The 18,831-nt window shown below is 38.0% G+C and overlaps 1 protein-coding gene across 1 annotated transcript in view; it reads left to right on the top strand.

The window, feature by feature from the left end:
* The window catches only part of KLHL14 (kelch-like family member 14), a 100,593-nt gene that overhangs the window by 2,565 nt on the left and 79,197 nt on the right, over positions 1 to 18,831 (top strand). The gene's annotated exons all lie outside the window — the stretch shown is intronic.

Consider the following 18,831-nt stretch of genomic DNA (forward strand, 5'->3'; position numbering starts at 1 on the left):
AAACAAACGCAAACAATTCAGAGTGTGTGGGGAAAGTTGATTTCAGAGTCCCTGAAAGGTCAATAGGGAACTGGCCTAACAGCATCCCTGAGCGCTCCAAAGCCGAGGTTCTAGATATCTCCAGAGCCATAAACATGGGAATTGTGGACTCAGACTGAAATTGACAGGCAGGTGGGGCCAAAGGCCAGGAGAGTTAGAAGTGTAGCTTTGGCAGTCTCTCTAAGCCAGTTCTCCCTACAAATCTCAAGATGGGCTTGCTCTAGAAAAGGGATCCTGTGGTGAGGAAAGCCCACTCCACCCCTCCTCAGTTCTGCCTTGGGTGAGCAGAAGAGCCCAGGGGATGCTTGCAAAGGAAGGCTTTCATGGTCTTGCTGTCACACACTCAAGTTGTTTCTTCATGACTGGGATCTGCTCCCTGTGGATGTCAGAGCTCCAAAATGCTTTGTCTATTAGGGTCACTATTGGAAATGCTGGTGTCATGTGCCCAGGCAAACTTTTCTACGTTGTGGAAAGCCTTTCCTTTTCACTTTTAAAGGAGAGTAAAGCAAGAGATTTCAGGGTGATGGGGTGAATCTTGCCTAGTAACTCCCATTTCTGAGAAGAGTGCAGTTGAAAATTGGGATGGGGGAGTGGGGAGGCTTCTAGCTCCAGTTGGTCTGTGTGCCTGCTCACCAGTGACAAAGAAGTTGGGGAGTTGTTGCTGCTCCTGTTGTTGCTAGTTAGAAACGTGGATATGTGTGTTGCAAGTAGGATTTCAGGGGAGAGAGAAATGATGCCTTTTAAAAATGCTGCTGAGATAAAAAGGTTGTAGGAATTGACAATCGTGTTTTATTGGCTCCAATTTTAAAACCATTTTTAATGAGCCTTAGCAAAGGGTTTCTTTCTCTTTTTAGAAAAGAGAAACAGTATCCTCTCAGTTTCTCATGATAAAACATCATGATTCCAGATGCCAGGCTACACCAGCCTAACCACCAAAGTGTTACATTAGCAAAGCACATGGTTTGAAAATCTAGCAGGGCATTTTCCCAATCAGAATGATGTCTAAAGGATGGGGCCCACCTTGTGCAGCCTTATAGAATTAAATGGAGTGTGTGTGTGTATGTGTGCGTGTGTGTGTGTGTGTGTGTATTTTTCATTATGTTTCCACCAGACCTAGGTAACTAAAGTTTCAAGAAATGGAAGATATTCTCTACACATTTTTAGGCAGCTCTAGTGTTAAGGAGAGGCCAAGAGTAGGCATGAGGAATTTTGAACTTGTAACAAAATCCTGTAAGTTGATTTTTCTAACATCTGTGGGAGATGAATTAATGAATCGGGGTGTCAAAAGATGCTAATAGGACAATAGAAGAAACAAGAATCTAAATCCCCATGTGCTTTTAACAGTGAGCACAAGAGGCCAATGAGGAAAAAAACATGAAAAGTATTTTTATTTTATTGGAATTTTTCGCTTGTCTAAAGATCCAAATGGCAAACTCAGTGTGATGGGCAATGGGCATTGGTGATTAATATTCTGTCATTTTAATATTTACCACTTTTAAATGACCTACAAGTATACTTCATTTAGCATATATCATACATAGTCAGTAATTCAGACAACACAGTTATAGTTCTGAACATACATTTACTCATACTTTAAAAAATATGTATAATGTGGTATAAATTCAGAAACCCAGAGGAATAATAAAATTAAGATTTAACTTATTCTAAAAGTAATTTTGGCAGAGGAGCTTTATAAATTTGATCCAGTAAATAATTTCTGAAGCTCTCAATGCACCTTTATTTAATAGGTATGTCCTAAGATTCGATGTTAGAAGAGTTTGACTTTCAAAATGCAAAATCCATTTCCCACTTTAGTCAAGATTCAGCACACCAGCTAAGGCCTGCTGGCTCTGTCCTGGTGGATGGCTGAGATACCAGGCTGCCTGGCTCCATGACGACACCTTCCAGCTTCACTGGGCCACATCATTTGAAGGATATGTAGTGGTGTCTGACCACTAAATGCTTACAAGTGTCATGGATGCTGCAAGAATCTGATACTTCTGCAGTAGGAAGAAAACTGTATTTTCTTTTAAAAGAGAAAGATATAGAAAAGAAAATAGTTCATGCGAACCTATCATTGACCTCAAAATAATATAATTTGGGTTTTATTCCATTATTCGTAAATGTAGCACTTCGAATTTTACAGACTAATTACATTATTTTAATTTTAATTCACAGGAAGAATGCCAAAATAACCATGACGTTCCTAACTTTAAAGTAGACAAAAATGCTGTAAGTTGCAACCAGCAGTATTAAATCAGCCCATTTATTATAGCATCAGTGTAATATAAAAATGTTCCCTCAGCCTTATGTGTCGCTTAACAGGGGGATAAATATGTTAACCAATTGGTTTTGAGATTACATCACTTTTATTGAAGACAATTGAATAGAAGGACCTTGTATTTATTACTTTTTATCCACCTGTAGTTATTAAACTCTAAATATAAAAGAGTTCATTAAATTCAGAGGGGGAGATGAAAATGTCAAATTAACCAGTCTTTTGGAATAAGTACAAAGTATAAGCAAATAGAATAACTTCAAAACAGAATTCACTTGTTAAAGAATATATTATCTATAGAAAGTAGAGATATTAATATAATCACAATTTAAGGATTTTAAAGATTATTAAATAATTTTGAATTTGTATTAAGTCTAGAAAAGTAAAGGAACCCAAGTATAAAATCTTTATACAAATGCTCAAATTAATTTAAAAGATTCCCTCTTGTTGCTTAGTTTTTCTAAGTTTACCAGTTGCACTCAAATTCGTATTCCGTTTTACCAAACTTAACGTAAGGACAATAAGTAAAATAAGAAACTTGTCACTCTGTATTCAAATACACACATAGGTAATTTAAGATGACAAGACTTGACAAAGGATATAAAGTTTCAGTTAGACAGGAAGAATAAGTTTTAGTGATCTATTGCGTCAACAACGTGACCACAGTTATTAAAAAAGTATTATATATTTCAAAATTGCTAAAAGAGTAGATTTGAAACATTCTCAACACAAAAACATGACAAAGAGGTGAGGTGATGAATAGATTACATCAGCTTGATTTAATCTTTCTGCAAGTCAATATTAACATCATCTAAAGCATGAAAATTTAGTTTCATAAAGTGACGTGATATGCAGTGTTTAGTACATTACATGTAAATAACAGAAGACTTATAGTCTAAATTTAGCTTAAGTAACCCAAAATTTTTTTATTTGCAGTTTGAAATTTTAATGTATAATTTAGCCATAATCCCAAATAAATCAAATTGGACTAGATATTAATTAACTGGATAAAATTAACTGATGTTTTACATTTTCACTGCACCTCACACAATGTAACACATAAATGCTTATAAAAGTTGAATGAATTAAGATTATGAAATAAGAAAGGCTCAATGTTGTACTTCATCAATACATTAATTTACGTTACTATTGCACATAACAAAACTTTACTGAACCTTCTCCAAGAAAACACCTGTAATAGAAATACATTCATGAAATAATCATATTTTTTAAGCATTTAACAACTAGCTGTTATGTCCTGTGTGGGGTTCCATATCAAAGTGTAGTTTTAAAGAAATTATATTTTATAAACAATAGGAGACTACCTAAGATTTCATTTACTACAAAACATAGTCTATTCATAGATTTCTCATAAATTAATGTAAAAATCTATTTAAACATGAAGGGTACTAATTATCTATCTGCTAAAATGACTTGCAATAACTAAAATGCCGTTACATTTCCTAATATACAGTTTTGATTCCTGGCTTTGGTGCTTAGAAAGTGTTTCATTAATTGTGGGACAGTATTTTCTATTGGTTCTCTTTCTAAGAACTGAATAATAACCTTAACTAAGCAAACTAATCTTGTATCCATGCATTCTCTAAATTGTTACTTCCCTTTGTATCAATTTGATACCCTCAGATTAAAAATTGTTAGGTAGTTAAATTTTGTATCAGAAATTATTCAACCATTCAGAATACAATTTGTTTATTATCTGAAACAAGACCATTGATTACAAAATTACCTCAACCGGTGTGGGAGTCAAATAGTTACATCCTACAATCAAAAGGTAATTAAAAAGGATACCTGGCCGGGCGCGGTGGCTCAAGCCTGTAATCCCAGCACTTTGGGAGGCCGAGACGGGCGGATCACGAGGTCAGGAGATCGAGATCATCCTGGCTAACACGGTGAAACCCCGTCTCTACTAAAAACTACAAAAAACTAGCCGGGCGACGTGGGGGCGCCTGTAGTCCCAGCTACTCGGGAGGCTGAGGCAGGAGAATGGCATGAACCCGGGAGGCAGAGCTTGCAGTGAGCTGAGATCCGGCCACAGCACTCCGGCCTGGGTGACAGAGCGAGACTCCGTCAAAAAAAAAAAAAAAAGGATACCAATGCATTGTATTGAAATAGAGGACTTACTGTTAAAAGTGGACATTTTCCAGTTTTAATTCATGCTTGTATTTTTACCATTTTTATGAACATGAGGTTCACTCATTACCTTAGCAAATTCTAAGTATCCCAATTTTCTTAACTTAAAAAAGCAGTAAAAAATTTGTTACCTTTTTTACAACTGCTACTGCGTAACAGGTGATATTGATGCACTTCACAAAACATTAATTAATTGAATTTTCATAATAGCCCAAGGTATGGGTACCATCATTAGCCTCATATAGATAAAAAACTGATTCACAGAGAAGTTAAGTATTGCTCCGTGATTGCACAGCTGAACCCAGGCAGTGTGGCAAGTCTATGTTGTTATTTACAGTGTGCTGTTTTTTACTGTCACTCCTCAAATGCTAGCCAGGCTGTAATCTAGTAATTGACTGAAGAGTTACATGTAGACTTAAGACTTTTCTTTTAAAAAGAAACTTGTGAGGGTTAAATATTAATGTATCTGACTTTAAAAAACAATTAGGAGAGTTGTTTTTCCAAGCCAGGAGTCAGCAATTTTTTTTCTATAAAAAGCAACACAGTGTTTATTTTTGGCTTTGGGGTCACAAGGTCTCTGTTGCAACTATGCTACTCTTCCCCTGTAGTGCAAAAACACAACTGACAGTACATAAATGAATGGGTATGGCTGTGTTACAGTAAAACTGCGTTTGTGGGCACTGAAATTTCATGTAATATTCACATCATGAAATATTATTCTTTTAATTTTTTCAACCACTTGAAAACATAAAAGACATTCTTAGTTTTCAGGCTACACAAAAATATAAAAATAAGAGGTGGACTGGATTTATTCTGTGAGCCACAGTTTGCCAACCCATGTACTAGGCACTTGGGATGTATCAGTGAAGAAAATGGACAAAAACAATTTGCCCTTATTCTAGTGGAAAAAAATCCCCATTAGTCTTCATCCTTCCGTTTGGAAAGAACTCAAGTCTAAATAATTCTACCGTGCTAAGTTAGAAGTTAATTTTTCCAGAATATGACTTAAGGATTTGAATAGTGATCCTTGGAAGCTAAATAGTGATTAATTAAAACAGTGGATGAGTTTCTCATTTTTTCAAGCATACTAGATATAAAACCTCCTAATGTAGAATGGTCATCATTATTCAGAAGAGGCTTAAATATTGTTTATATGATATTTTAATCATTTTGAGTAGGAAATCAAAGTAGGCGAGTATATTTAACACACTATTTTTCTGAGATTAATGGGCACATATTCAGCAAACTAATCTAGGCAAACTAATCTAAACTAAATAAACATGTGAACAATTATTTTTCTGAGTGTCAGTCTGTATCTCCAGCTGCTTTGATCAAATGACATGTGTTATCAGGATTCCTGACTTCTGAGTGGATCAACTGGCTTGAGTATAGATCCTGCCTGCCTTCTGCAAAGTGAACAGCCTCTGGAGGAATACTTACCCCATCGTAGGTTTGTCTTATGTGTCTATCTCAGACCCCAATAGACAGTGACTTCTCTGAATATTTGTAACCAAAGCACTTAACTCAGTGCCTGACCCTTGATCCAAAAATGTGAGTTCGTTATATATTGCTATTGGTCTTAAATATAATTGAGATAGACACTTAAGGTTGGCTCAGTGTCAATCAACAAAGGTAATGTGCAATAAAAATATAAGTAATTTTAAAGATGATTACACACACGCAAACATACACACAACCTGTTATTTGCCAATAATAATAGAAGCTATCACTGACTGAGCAACTACCACAAAGCTTGACTTATCACTTACAGTGTTTCTAACCTTTACAGCACCCTTTCAGCCTTTTTAAAGATTAGAAAACTGGGACTCAGAGAAGATAAGTAATTTACCCAATTATCTGAATAGCGTTGAGTCAGAGGTCCTTATCACCAGGGGAATACCCTGCCATTATGAATGTATATTGGCGATGTGGCATCGACAAAAGACAAACTCTGATCTACACCTTCCGCTTCTGTTTTACCACCACAAAAGTCATTAAAAGTTCCTGCCATCTAACTCTTCTTCAGGCCACTCAACCAATGAAGAATGAGGGGAAGACATTAGAAAGTCAGAATTCTATCCTTCTGGTCTACAGCACTTAATTATTAGTTCTGAATTAAGGGGCTAAATAATGAAGTTGCTGAGATTTGGCACGATAATATTGACTTAGTAAAAATAGAATGAGCCAATGCACTTTAAATAAAGAAAGAAAAATAAGAACTTTCAGTTTAACTATGAAAAATAACTATGAAAAAAAAAAAAAACTTGAAGCTTGAATTTGAACCAAAAGTTGTTTTTCCTGGATTTCTGTGCACTGAAGTACTAGAGGGGTGTCAGATTTGTTTTTGTGACAGTAAAACACTATTCATGTTGGTGATGCTTTCAGGTGATTAAATAACCAGGTAGAAGCTGGAATTATAAAAATACCTGTATATTTTAATAACAAAATAAGACCTCTCTAACTGAAAATTTATTCTGTCTATGTTTTGTTTCAAGAAAATCATTTTAACAATTGTTAGATCATAAATGTTTGTCTTCTCTCATTCATTCAGAATTCAGAAAATACGTTCATTTTCCATGTCCTTTTCACTGATTTCCAAGATAATTCACAATACATGAATTACTACTGATGATTTCTTTAAATTAAAACAAAACAAAAGCACTATTTTGATATGGGTAGGAGGGTGACTTAACCAGAGAAAGGCTATCTGTTGTAATATGATGATATAATGAGTGTGTTACTGTAAATACCAGAGAGGTTTATCTAGTCACAAATAATATTAATGCATATAGGATTAGAACTATTTGCAACATTAGAAGTAAAGCAGAAAGGTACTAGGGAATGCCTACCATAAAAAGAGAACATAAATTACAGGGTAATGAGAAAAAGAAGAAAAACAAGAAGTAAGAAAAATGCAAGGAAATAAGGGGTATCAAACAAGTTATTAAGAATGTGAACTGGCTGGGCGCGGTGGCTCAAGCCTGTAATCCCAGCACTTTGGGAGGCCGAGACGGGCGGATCACGAGGTCAGGAGATCGAGACCATCCTGGCTAACACTGTGAAACCCCGTCTCTACTAAAAAATACAAAAACCTAGCCGGGCGAGGTGGCGGGTGCCTGTAGTCCCAGCTACTCGGGAGGCTGAGGCAGGAGAATGGCGTAAACCTGGGAGGCGGAGCTTGCAGTGAGCTGAGATCCGGCCACTGCACTCCAGCCCGGGCGACAGAGCGAGACTCCGTCTCAAAAAAAAAAAAAAAAAAAGAATGTGAACTATCTGAAAAAGGAAGAAAAAGAAGATGGGCAAGAAAGTTCTAAAGACTGGAAATTAGGTGTTCAATATTTACAAATCAAGATAAGTACAAATCAGTATGGCGATTCCTCAAGGATCTAGAACTAGAAGTACCATATGACCCAGCCATCCCATTACTGGGTATATACCCAAAGGATTATAAATCATGCTGCTATAAAGACGTATGCACACGTATGTTTATTGCGGCACTATTCACAATAGCAAAGACTTGGAATCAACCCAAATGTCCATCAGTGACAGACTGGATTAGAAAATGTGGCACATATACACCATGGAATACTATGCAGCCATAAAAAAGGATGAGTTTGTGTCCTTTGTAAGGACATGGATGCAGCTGGAAACCATCATTCTCAGCAAACTATCGCAAGAACAGAAAACCAAACACCGCATGTTCTCACTCATAGGTGGGAACTGAACAATGAGATCACTTGGACTCGGAAAGGGGAACATCACACATTGGGGCCTATCATGGGGAGTGGGGAGGGGGGAGGGATGGCATTAGGAGTTATACCTGATGTAAATGACTAGTTGATGGGTGCTGACGAGTTGATGGGTGCAGCACACCAACATGGCACAAGTATACATATGTAACAAACCTGCACGTTATGCACATGTACCCTAGAACTTAAAGTATAACAATAATAATAATAATAATAAAAAGACACACTTAAATCATGGCAGACCCAACCTTATATAATTTAGAGTTATAGACAGAGTTCCATTAAAAAGAAAAAGAAAAAAAGTCAGTCCTCAAAAGAAAGAAAATATTGTCACAAGAAAAAAAATGTCAATCATGGTACCTTACCGCCTATAATTCCATTCGATTCAATAACTATGTATATGTAATCTGAGTTAATAAGATTTTTTTTTGTTTTTTTAAACCCATTGTTGTGCTAGGTAATGCAGTAGTTTCAGAAGTGTCAGAGTTCAAGGGGCACAACCTGTTATGTGAATATAAGGAGATAAACATATAACTGCATTTGTTGCAAAATCATCTTAATTCCCACTGTAATCTGACCTGGCAAAAGACCTGAGAAGCAAGGAGAACTTCAGGACATCTGACAGCTTTTTAAATGCAGGCCGATGACTGTGTCACACTGATAGTGAAAACTTAGAGTGATGTACTGCAATTTACTACTAATCAGAAGTTGTTCTGTGGAATATCCCCCACATTTGTATTGCGCATATATGGTACATCAAGCTCTGAGCTAAGTTCTGAGATACAGAGTTGAACAAGACAGACACGTTTCTGACTGCATGCAATTTACAGTAAAAAGAGAAACAGTAAATAATAACACAAAATAATCACACTGGCAATACATAATCTACAAGAGAAGAGTGACATGGGCTGGGACACTTTGTAACAGACAGCAGTAACCTTATCCAGTGACTGGAGAAGACTTTCTCTGCAGCAAAGGTATAGGATGAGCCTGAAAGATGAGCCATTCTAAGTAACAGGCCTGGGGAGAAGGCAAAGTGTGCAATTGGAGTGGCAAAGCTGAGAGAAAACCACGTGCAAAAGCTCCCGGGCAGAAAAGAGCTTGGCACCTTCCAGGAACTTAAAAAAAAAAAAAAGGGTGTGTGGCTACATTTGTGGCAAGAGGGGTTGTCCAAATCATACAGGAAGTTGTAGGCCCTGCTAAGGATTATTTACAACATAGATACATTTTAAAATGGAAAAATCAGCATGTTTTTCAGTTGAACTGAGAAAAGAAGTGATACTATTGTGGAAACACTGCTGCCTTTGAAATCATCAACCTAAATGGGCCTGGTTCCACTTTAGTCGAGTCCTGCAGCAGTAAAATGGGTTAATAATTATGGTTCTAACTACTTACCAGGGTTTGTAGAAAGATCAGCTGAGATTGTAGAAAAACTGAACATAAAATGCTGTTTTAAGTTTGTATATTATTAATTTTAAAAGACATATTTAGCAAAATTTACCTGAATGCACTTTTGCCTATCAAAAAAACACTAGGACGTATTCGTGATATCACTGATAGCACAGAAATAGTCAGAGACTGTTAACACCAGAAGAATGAAGTTGGAGGGAACCAGAGGTGAAACCAAGGGCATCAGAAGGAAGTGGGAGCATTAGAATTTTCCACAGCTCTCAGCAATTTATATTTCATTCTTCAAAAGGAAAATGATGGCTGGTTGAGTTACACATGTCTTTCATTTCTTCCTTTCATAGAAGAGAGTTCCTCTTCTTTTTAATCTCATAAACTTAAGCTTAGAGACTTTCTTTTCTGCTGCTCCCAAAGCCTTTCACATGCATATGTCTGGCTTCTTTGCTCCCAGAGCGCCTGTGAGGGGGTTGGTAAATTGCACCTGCGCGGGGACTCTGAACTTCCTCAGAGCTCAGCTGGGCCACCGTATGGAGACTGGCTCACTGGAGGCTGCAGAGAAGTGAACTGAAGAATTACAGTCGGTTTCACTTCCCTGCCTTATGTGCCTTCAGGTGCCTCTGAAGACAGGCGAGGCCAGTGAAATGCAGAGGAGGAAGAAGAGAGAAAGCAGCAATATCTGAGAAGAAAAAGTCCTTGAAAATGTAGAGGCATTGTTGAAAAATATGGAAAGATGAATGTGTGTGTATGTGTGTTTGTGTGTGTGTGCGCCAGTGTGTGTGTACACAGTCCCATCGCATATTGTTGGGTGCTCCCTTCAAATTTTCTATAGAGTGATTTCTGAGATGTGTTTTTATCAGATAAATGTCTATTTTGAATGTCAGGGTCAGGGTGGGATGGTCCACAATTCACAATCTGGCACTGAGTGAGGAATTATTGGGCTGGGAGGGTCAATTTGTCACCAAAAAGAAAATAGTCATATCTGTAAATCCTTCTTAGAGCAAAACAACAGACGGTTGTCTGGCTCTGATTTTGAGCACCCCTCAAAACCAGCCACATCAGAGCATCCCATGCAAAATGATGGGATTAAAAGAGGGAATAACCTCTGAGTCAGAGAGGGAAACTTTAAAGGAAACACTTTAATGCTATCAGGTGTACACTAGGCCCTCACCACTTTCTATTTCATATGCATTAACAGGAGTTCACTGATACAGTGAGAGATCCCAGTCAGTATGGGTGTATTACAGAGGCAGAAGTGTGTACCCAGTAGCACAGATGAATTTGGTGGATTGGTTACTATAGCAACTGTACCACCATGTCAGTGGCAATTCCTGTAATCTCCGTCTCCTAAGGTTTCGTAAGCATTCACTCCAAAATGACGAGAGAGAGAGAGAGAGAGAGAGAGAGAGAGAGAGAGAGAGAGAGAAGGTTATAAGGCAGATATCTTAAACAGCTGTGTTGTGTAGTAATTAAGACCTGAAAGTTAGACAAATGCTAGTTTAAATCTCACCACTACCAGTTACAAGCTGCTTCTCCTTGGGTAATTTACTTAGTCTATTTTCAGATTCCTTACCTATAAAATGCACATCAGAATACCCACTTCATTAGGGCAATTTTAAATGTTAAAATAATGTATGTACATCACTTAGTATAGTGCCTGGCTATAAATATTCAATGATTGATAGCTTGGATTTTTATAGGAATCGTTCCATTTACATCTACTTACCTTTCTGTTCAGTTGTTAGGACTTCCACTTCCATACAAAATGTTTAGAATTGGATTTCCACATGAGTCCTGACACTGTTCTGATAATGATTATGCTTCTGCCGAAGCATTATCCATTTTAGTCATCATTTTAAGTTTATGTTCATTTTATCCACCTTCGAGTGATGTACAGAGCCCAGGCCAATCCTGGAATTTTATTCCATCCTTTTGATCTATTCATGCAATCAGAAAATTTAGAAAACCCATGGTAGATTCACATTGAGCAGCTTTATTGAGATGTAATTAACATACTATACAATCCACCCACTTAAAGTATACAATTCAATGGTTTTCAGTATATTCACAGAGTCGTGTGGCCATCACCACAATTTTAGAACATTTTAATCATTTCTTCCCCCAAAAACCTGTATCTGTTAGCAATCACCAATCATTCCCTCACCACCACCGTCATCTTCCCCACTCTTAGCCCTAGGTAACCACTAATCTACTTTCTGTCATCAGAGATTTGCCTATTCTGGACATTTCATTTAAATAGAATCATACAATATATGGGTTTTTTTGAATGGCTTCTTTCATGTAGTGTATTTCCAAGGTTCATCTATGTTGTCGCAGGTAATACTACGTTATTTATTTTTATGGCTGAATAATATTCCATTGTACAGATAAACTACATTTTGTTGTTTATCCATGGACATGTGGGTTGTTTCCACTCTTTGCTATTATGAATAGTGCTGCCCTGAGCATGCCTATGCAAGTTTTTGTATGAACATATCTTTTCATTTCTCTTGGGTATGCATACACCTAGGAGTGGGAATGCTGCCTCATATGTTAATTCAGTTAACATTAAACAAATATTTAACCTTTTGAGGAACTGCCAGATGGCTTTTCAAAGCAGCTGCATCATTTTACATTCACACCAGCAGTTTATGACAGTTCCAGTTGCGCCACATCTTCACCAATGCTCATCTGTCTTTTTCATTATAACCATCTTAATAGATGTGAGGTAGTATCTCATGGTGGTTTGCATGCCCCTAATGGCTAATCATGTTGAGCACCTTTTCATGTGCTTATTGGCCACTTGCATATCTATTTTGAAAAATGTCTCTGGGCCTGGTGGTGCATGCTTATAGTTCCAGATACTCGGAGGCTGAGGCAGGAGAACTGCTTGAACCCAGGAGTTTAAGGCTGCAGTGAGCTGTGATCGGTCCACTGCACTCCAGCCTGGGCAATAGAGCGAGACTCCGTCTCTAAAAACAAAAAAGCAAAACAAAACAAAAAATACAAAAGAGAGAGAGAGAGATGTCTATTCAAATTCTTTGGCCCTTTGTTTTTTGGTTGTGCTATGTGTCTGTTTATGATTAAGTTATAAATATCCTGTAAGCATCATAGGACTTCTTATGGTACCTAGATCACAGCTGGGGCTACCTTCTGCAGGAATAGGTTATACTATTTGCAAAAATGAAAATAAAATACATGCAGATGTACAGTGAAAAATTCTCTAGATGATTTTATATGACACTTATGACTATTATTAAAAATCTTGCTATTTGGTATGGCAGAGAAAAATATCTGTGATTGATTTTGGTATTGTTTATTTTCCTCTTTATGTAATCATTTTAGCTTTGATGACTTGGGCATCATATTTCTTAAATGATATTCTGGACTTGGATAAGCAAATCTTTCATTTCAAGGAAAATATTTTCATTACTTGAGTTACTTAAATTTTCTTAAAGACACATAAGAAATATTTTTTTCAAGCAATGTTAATACAATAATTAGGAAAACAAGGTGAAATTTTTTTGACTTCCAAGACATGATATCTGATAAGAAATATAAAGAAATCCACATTACAATCCCTACCATCTTGCTCTCAGAGCTGTCATGGTGACTCAGTCTTCTTTCTTAAGTATCAAATATGTAAATCTTTTCAGAGAAAGCAAGAATTTGATTGTTCATGAAAATACATAATCAAAATAGAAATTGTTCTATTCAGCAGGATATAGAAGAAGAAGTACTGCATGTCAAAAGAAAAGAAAACAAAACAAAACAAAAAAACAGCAGCTCTCAATTTAAAACGTTCCTTGTGGGGATCAGCAGGAAACAGCAAACATGGGATTTTCAGTCAAGGCTGAGATTCAATGGAGGGCTTCACCACACATAGCACCAAGTGGATTCCGACATGGAAAAGCTAAATTTATCATGAGAATAACTTATCTGGTTTCATCTTTCCTTTGCTACAGTCTCCTGGCAGTTTTCCTTAGGGACAAAAACTGCTGCTACTGCTGCTCTTGAAGAGAAATTACTTTTACTACTCTTAGTAAGTTGGGTACTGTTACTTCATTGTCGCTTCTAGTGTGTGGATATGGAAGATTGGTCAACAAATTGTTTCTTGGGCTTAATATTTATGCTGCTGAATAGAACAATTTCTATTTTGATTATGTATTTTCATGAACAATCAAATTCTTGCTTTCTCTGAAAAGATTTACATATTTGATACTTAAGAAAGAAGACTGAGTCACCATGACAGCTCTGAGAGCAAGATGGTAGGGATTGTAATGTGGATTTCTTTATATTTCACGGAGACAAGGTATCATCAAAGGATGTGATTATTTTACAGGTTTTAGAATGCATTTTCAACAAATCCCAAGAATGCAGAAAACCTCTTGAAATTAGTCACAAGTTTTTGTCTTTAGAAGACATCTTCTTCCCTTGGCAGAAGTTCTAGTCATGTAGAGAAGGTACCAATTCTAGACATCACTTCAGAACACCTGGAATCTGGACAAACTTCAATTGGCATTCTTGTATTCAAAACTGAAAAGTGAAAATAGACAACGCAAAACTGAAATCTTTAAACACCACCCTTGATGCACTCAAATAAATTCAAGATTTGGGGTTTTCCCAGGGTTAAGGAGCAGCAAATGAAACCAACAGCAAGTAGTCTAGGTAAAAATTGATCCCAGGAAAAGGACACCTCTCATGCAGGAAAGAGCCCCCCAAGCCTTCCATCAGTTTAATCAAACTGACAGTCCGACTTCCAGGAAACAGTCGTTCTTTGGACCTATTAAGAGAAGGAATCATTTTACCTTAGAATGGTTTTTTTGCATAGTGTTTCACATTTGCATGCGTGTGTTTGTGTGTGTGTGTGTGTGTGTGTGAAGGAAAGTCTAAACCCTAAAGTCTCCAAGTGGCTTAACGAAAATTTATTGTCTCCAATTTCTGGTGGTTGGAAGTTCAAGACCAAGATGCCAGCAGGGTTGATTTCTGTGGAGCTTCTCTTCCTGGTTTGCAGACAGCTGCCTTCCTGCTGTATCCCCATATGGCCTTTTCTCTGTGCTTACATGCAGAGAAAGATCTGGTGTCTCTTCCTCTTCTTATAAGGACACCAGTCGTATTGGATCAGGGCCTCACCCTTATGACCTCATTTAACATTAATTACCTCCTTAAAGACTCTATCTCCAAATATAGTCATTTTGGGGGTTAGGGCTTCAACACATGAATTTGGAGGGAACACAGTTTAATCCATAACAAGGCCAAGTCTAGGACACAAAATTAGAAAACAGGGAAATTAACTGAAATACTACTTTTCAACTAGATCCATACAAGCAAAGTTATCTAGGCAGTTGAGCAGTTATCCAAGTCAGCAGTGGATAAATAGCTCTTCCAGTAATGTAAAGCTAGTAGAGGAAAAAAATGCAGATCCAGAAGATCTTGCCTAGACCAGTAGCTTTTTAAAGAGTCAACCATAGAGTTTTTAAATAAAATATATCTTCCCTAGCTCCACCCCAGAGATTCTAAATAAATTGATCTGAAAGGAGGTCCCAAGAACCTGCATGTTTAGCAAGCAACATAGGTAGTTTTGCTACCAGTAGATTTTGGACCACGTTTTGAAAATCATGGAACTAAACAAATCATTGCTTCTGTTTTTTGAATTTGCTACATGTCTATAAAAGATAGGAGAAAACACTGAAAGTAATTTATTGAAAGAGAAGTTCGGGAAAAATTTTTGCAAAATTAAAAGATATTTGATTAATTGATATGAGAAAAAGGGAAATGAGTCATAGGGAAAGTTGCTGGAATGATCAAATTCTGGGGGATTTATTTCTTCGAGATGAAATTTGGGTCCCTACCGTGCTAGAGAATTTGCAGAATAATTCAAGCCACACAGTATAGCATCCACAATTCAGCTTCAGAGAACATGGTAAACTTTTCAGAATAATTTGTTGCTGCATGTCAAAGATTTGATAATGAAAAGAATATTGCTCCAGATTAGCTGATTGGGTGAGTCTCAGAGGCTTCTGTGAATTCCCTTTCCAGCAGGGGATGACCTTGGAGGGTTTCCTAGACACCACGGAGCCCTCCACCTAGGGTTCATTGTGGCACCATAGTCCCTGAGGGTTGGTGATACAGCAAAGAAGAGAAAGAACTGGCTCCCTACAAGGAGGGAGAGGAAAAGCAGAGGAAGATAAGAGATTCCATTTCACCCACAGCAGCAGGGTGTCCCTAAGCAGGATTCCACAAGCCACACTTCATTGTCTCCACAGCACACACATCCACCAGGGCCTGCCTCCCTCCCTTGCTGCAGACCTACCCCAAAATAAGGATAACCTTCTTCTTTTATCTTTACCCCGGGATGATTTCATAGCATTTTTCTTTCCCTTAAAATAAATGTTGAGTCCTTTTAGAAGGAATCCACTGAAAGTCCCTTCTTGAAAATGGACACCTGTTTGTTGCCATGAATATTCCAGGAGAAGCCTGGAGAAAACTATCCTGTTACTAATTTTTCTCACTATCTCCCTGCATGGCCACTCCTGCAGTGACTCTCCGACTGGAAACAGCCTGCTTGGCAGGAGGCTGGCTCCAGTTCCTCAGAAAGAGCCTCACAGTTTCCCCACAAGGAACCTCTCCCTGGAGTTAAAGTAATGAATGAAATTGGACTTTAGATCAGGAGGCTGTTGTCCCACTCAGCATCATCTTGAATGGCTGAACTCCTTTCTTCAGAATGTCATGTTGCTGTCAAAATATTCATTTCTACCATATGTCTCACTCTCTCAGAGATATAATTTTAGTGGAAAGATGTTGCATCCTTCTGAACCTGAATTTTCATTATTATTTTGCAACCTTGGTGTCTTTCTGCACTTTTTCTTCTGCAGCAGGTGCCAAAGTTTCCTTAGGTCAAAAAGTCACTCTTATCTCTTCCAAAAGCCAGCCAGATGGGAGGGAGAGATAAAAAGAGAGGACGAAGTCTCAGTAATGAGATTGGCTCTCAGGTGGCAGCACAGTCTAATAATTGGGCTTTATTAGGAATTTAAATGCAGGCATTACTTACGAGTCCACCACTAGCCTGAGAGTGATGCTTTATCTCCTTTCGTCACTAGGCTATACAGAGCTTGAATGACTCCACTGTGACAGGCTGCACAGAACCACTTCTCTCTTGAACAAAGGGAAGAGCTTTCTCCTGTCATGCACATATTGGTTGTCTCCACCAGCTTGCTCAGTAGCAAGCATCTGTGCTAGAGAGCAGCAGGACCCTGCATCGCACTTGCAGGCAGGAGGATTAGTCTGAGAGCTAATGCTTGCCACGCAACTTCCTCACAGGGATGTGGGGAGGATTAATGAGATGCTATTTCCATTGCAATTTATGCTCTTCAGAAGAAAGGTGCTAAGTACTAGGTATTAGAATTAGGGATTATATAGGTAATCAAGCCAAGAAGATATTCAACTGCTTCTAGTTACTAAAGGAAGCTTTAATCTGGGAGGTGGGGAAGGAGGGGGAAACGCAGTGAGTATAAACTTGGCTGGAAGCCATTGTCCCTCATGAAGCAAACGACCAAGAAAGAAGTGTCAAGTGCCATGTACAGTATAAACATAAACTTGACCTGATCCTTGGGGCTTACGAGCTAAGCCTTGGGTGGTGGGGGTGGGCTACATTTCATGGATTCAGATAAAGGTCTTATGACTTTTTTGTTATATCTGCTGCTGCTATCACCAGCCAGTCTACAAGTTTGGTGCCTAGAGGAATGTGGCAAAAGCATAAGCCAACTACTCTAACTGCATGCGAGAGGACACAGTAACATTCTGGAAGAACTGTGGAGGACCGGTGTGAGCCACAGGGGTGGGATGAGAAGTGAAGGGGTGGTAAGATGGCTAATCAAAATTGCAGTGTGTAAAGCAACAGCCAACAAAGATGTTGATCTTCACATGGTCACACAGACAGGAAGTGGCAGAGTTGGAATGTAACAGGTTTTCAGAGCTTCAGATATTAAAGTCCTGGTTTCTTCCATTTCTTATAGTGCACCCCAAGTAGTATTTATCTGCCACTGGTAGAACGTGAGACAATTTCAGACGGTACACAAGAAATCATTTTAACATTTATAACAAGCTAGGTATTGTTATATTTTAATGTGTGTTAGAGATAAAATAATTAACCCATGAAGCCCATGATTTAGTAAATATAATTGCTTAGAAACATGGTTCTCAATACTGGTTGCATGTTATTAATAGAATCAGTCAGAAAGCTTAAAAGACACACACACACACACACACACACACACATGCACACACAAACGATGCTGGGTCCCATCCCAGATCATTGAATCAGAGTCCCTGAGAAGTTCTGATAGCTTATAAAAGTTCCCACAGCCCACATTGGGAACCACTACAATAGCCTGGGATTTTTAAGGAAGCATTTTTTTTAAGTGAGGAGTTTTAAATAAAATATTTAGTAAATAATTTCTAAGTGTGTAGCTATGGCAAAAACAATGAAAGTCCTTTGTTGTACTGGTAACTGAAGTTTGGTAAACATTGTACTCTATCATGGTAGGCTCCTATTCTATAAGACAACACCAGACCTAAAGAGCAAAGATAAGCAGAGACATCCAAAGAAGAATGATGAATGTGATAATGTAACAAGAGAAAGACTCATTATTTGGACATGCTCAGACAGGGATAAAAGGTGGAGGGTCTAGGGCAGTACATAGTAAAAATAGCAGCTTAGATTTGGGAGTTCGTTGATATGAATGTCCCTTCCCCCAGTATATAGTTCTCTGAGTCTTCCACCCTGTGATTCAGAAATGTCGCGTTTTCCTTTTTCCCAGTTGCCTTTTGACACCTCTACCCGCTCTGACTGAACCTTGAAACAAGTAAGGAAAAAAAGGATGTAAAGAATCTATAACAACTTCCTGGATAGTGGGATTACAAGTGGCTTTTAGTCTTCCCACCTATTCCTTCTTTGTTGTTGTTTTTTGTTTTTGTTTTTGTTTTTGTTTTTTTGAGATGGAGTCTCACTCTGTTGCCCAGGCTGGAGTGCAATGATGTGTCCTCAGCTCATGGCAAACTCCACCTCCCAAGTTCAAGTGATTCTCCTGCCTCAGCCTCCTGAGTAGCTGGGGTTACAGGCACATGCCACAACCCCCAGCTAATTTTTGTATTTTTAGTAGAGACAGTGTTTCACCATGTTGGCCAGGCTGATCTCGATCTCGAGCTGCT

The sequence above is a fragment of the Colobus angolensis genome, unplaced genomic scaffold, assembly GCF_000951035.1.
Source record: "Colobus angolensis palliatus isolate OR3802 unplaced genomic scaffold, Cang.pa_1.0 Scaffold220, whole genome shotgun sequence".
NCBI classification, from domain to species: Eukaryota; Metazoa; Chordata; class Mammalia; order Primates; family Cercopithecidae; genus Colobus; species Colobus angolensis.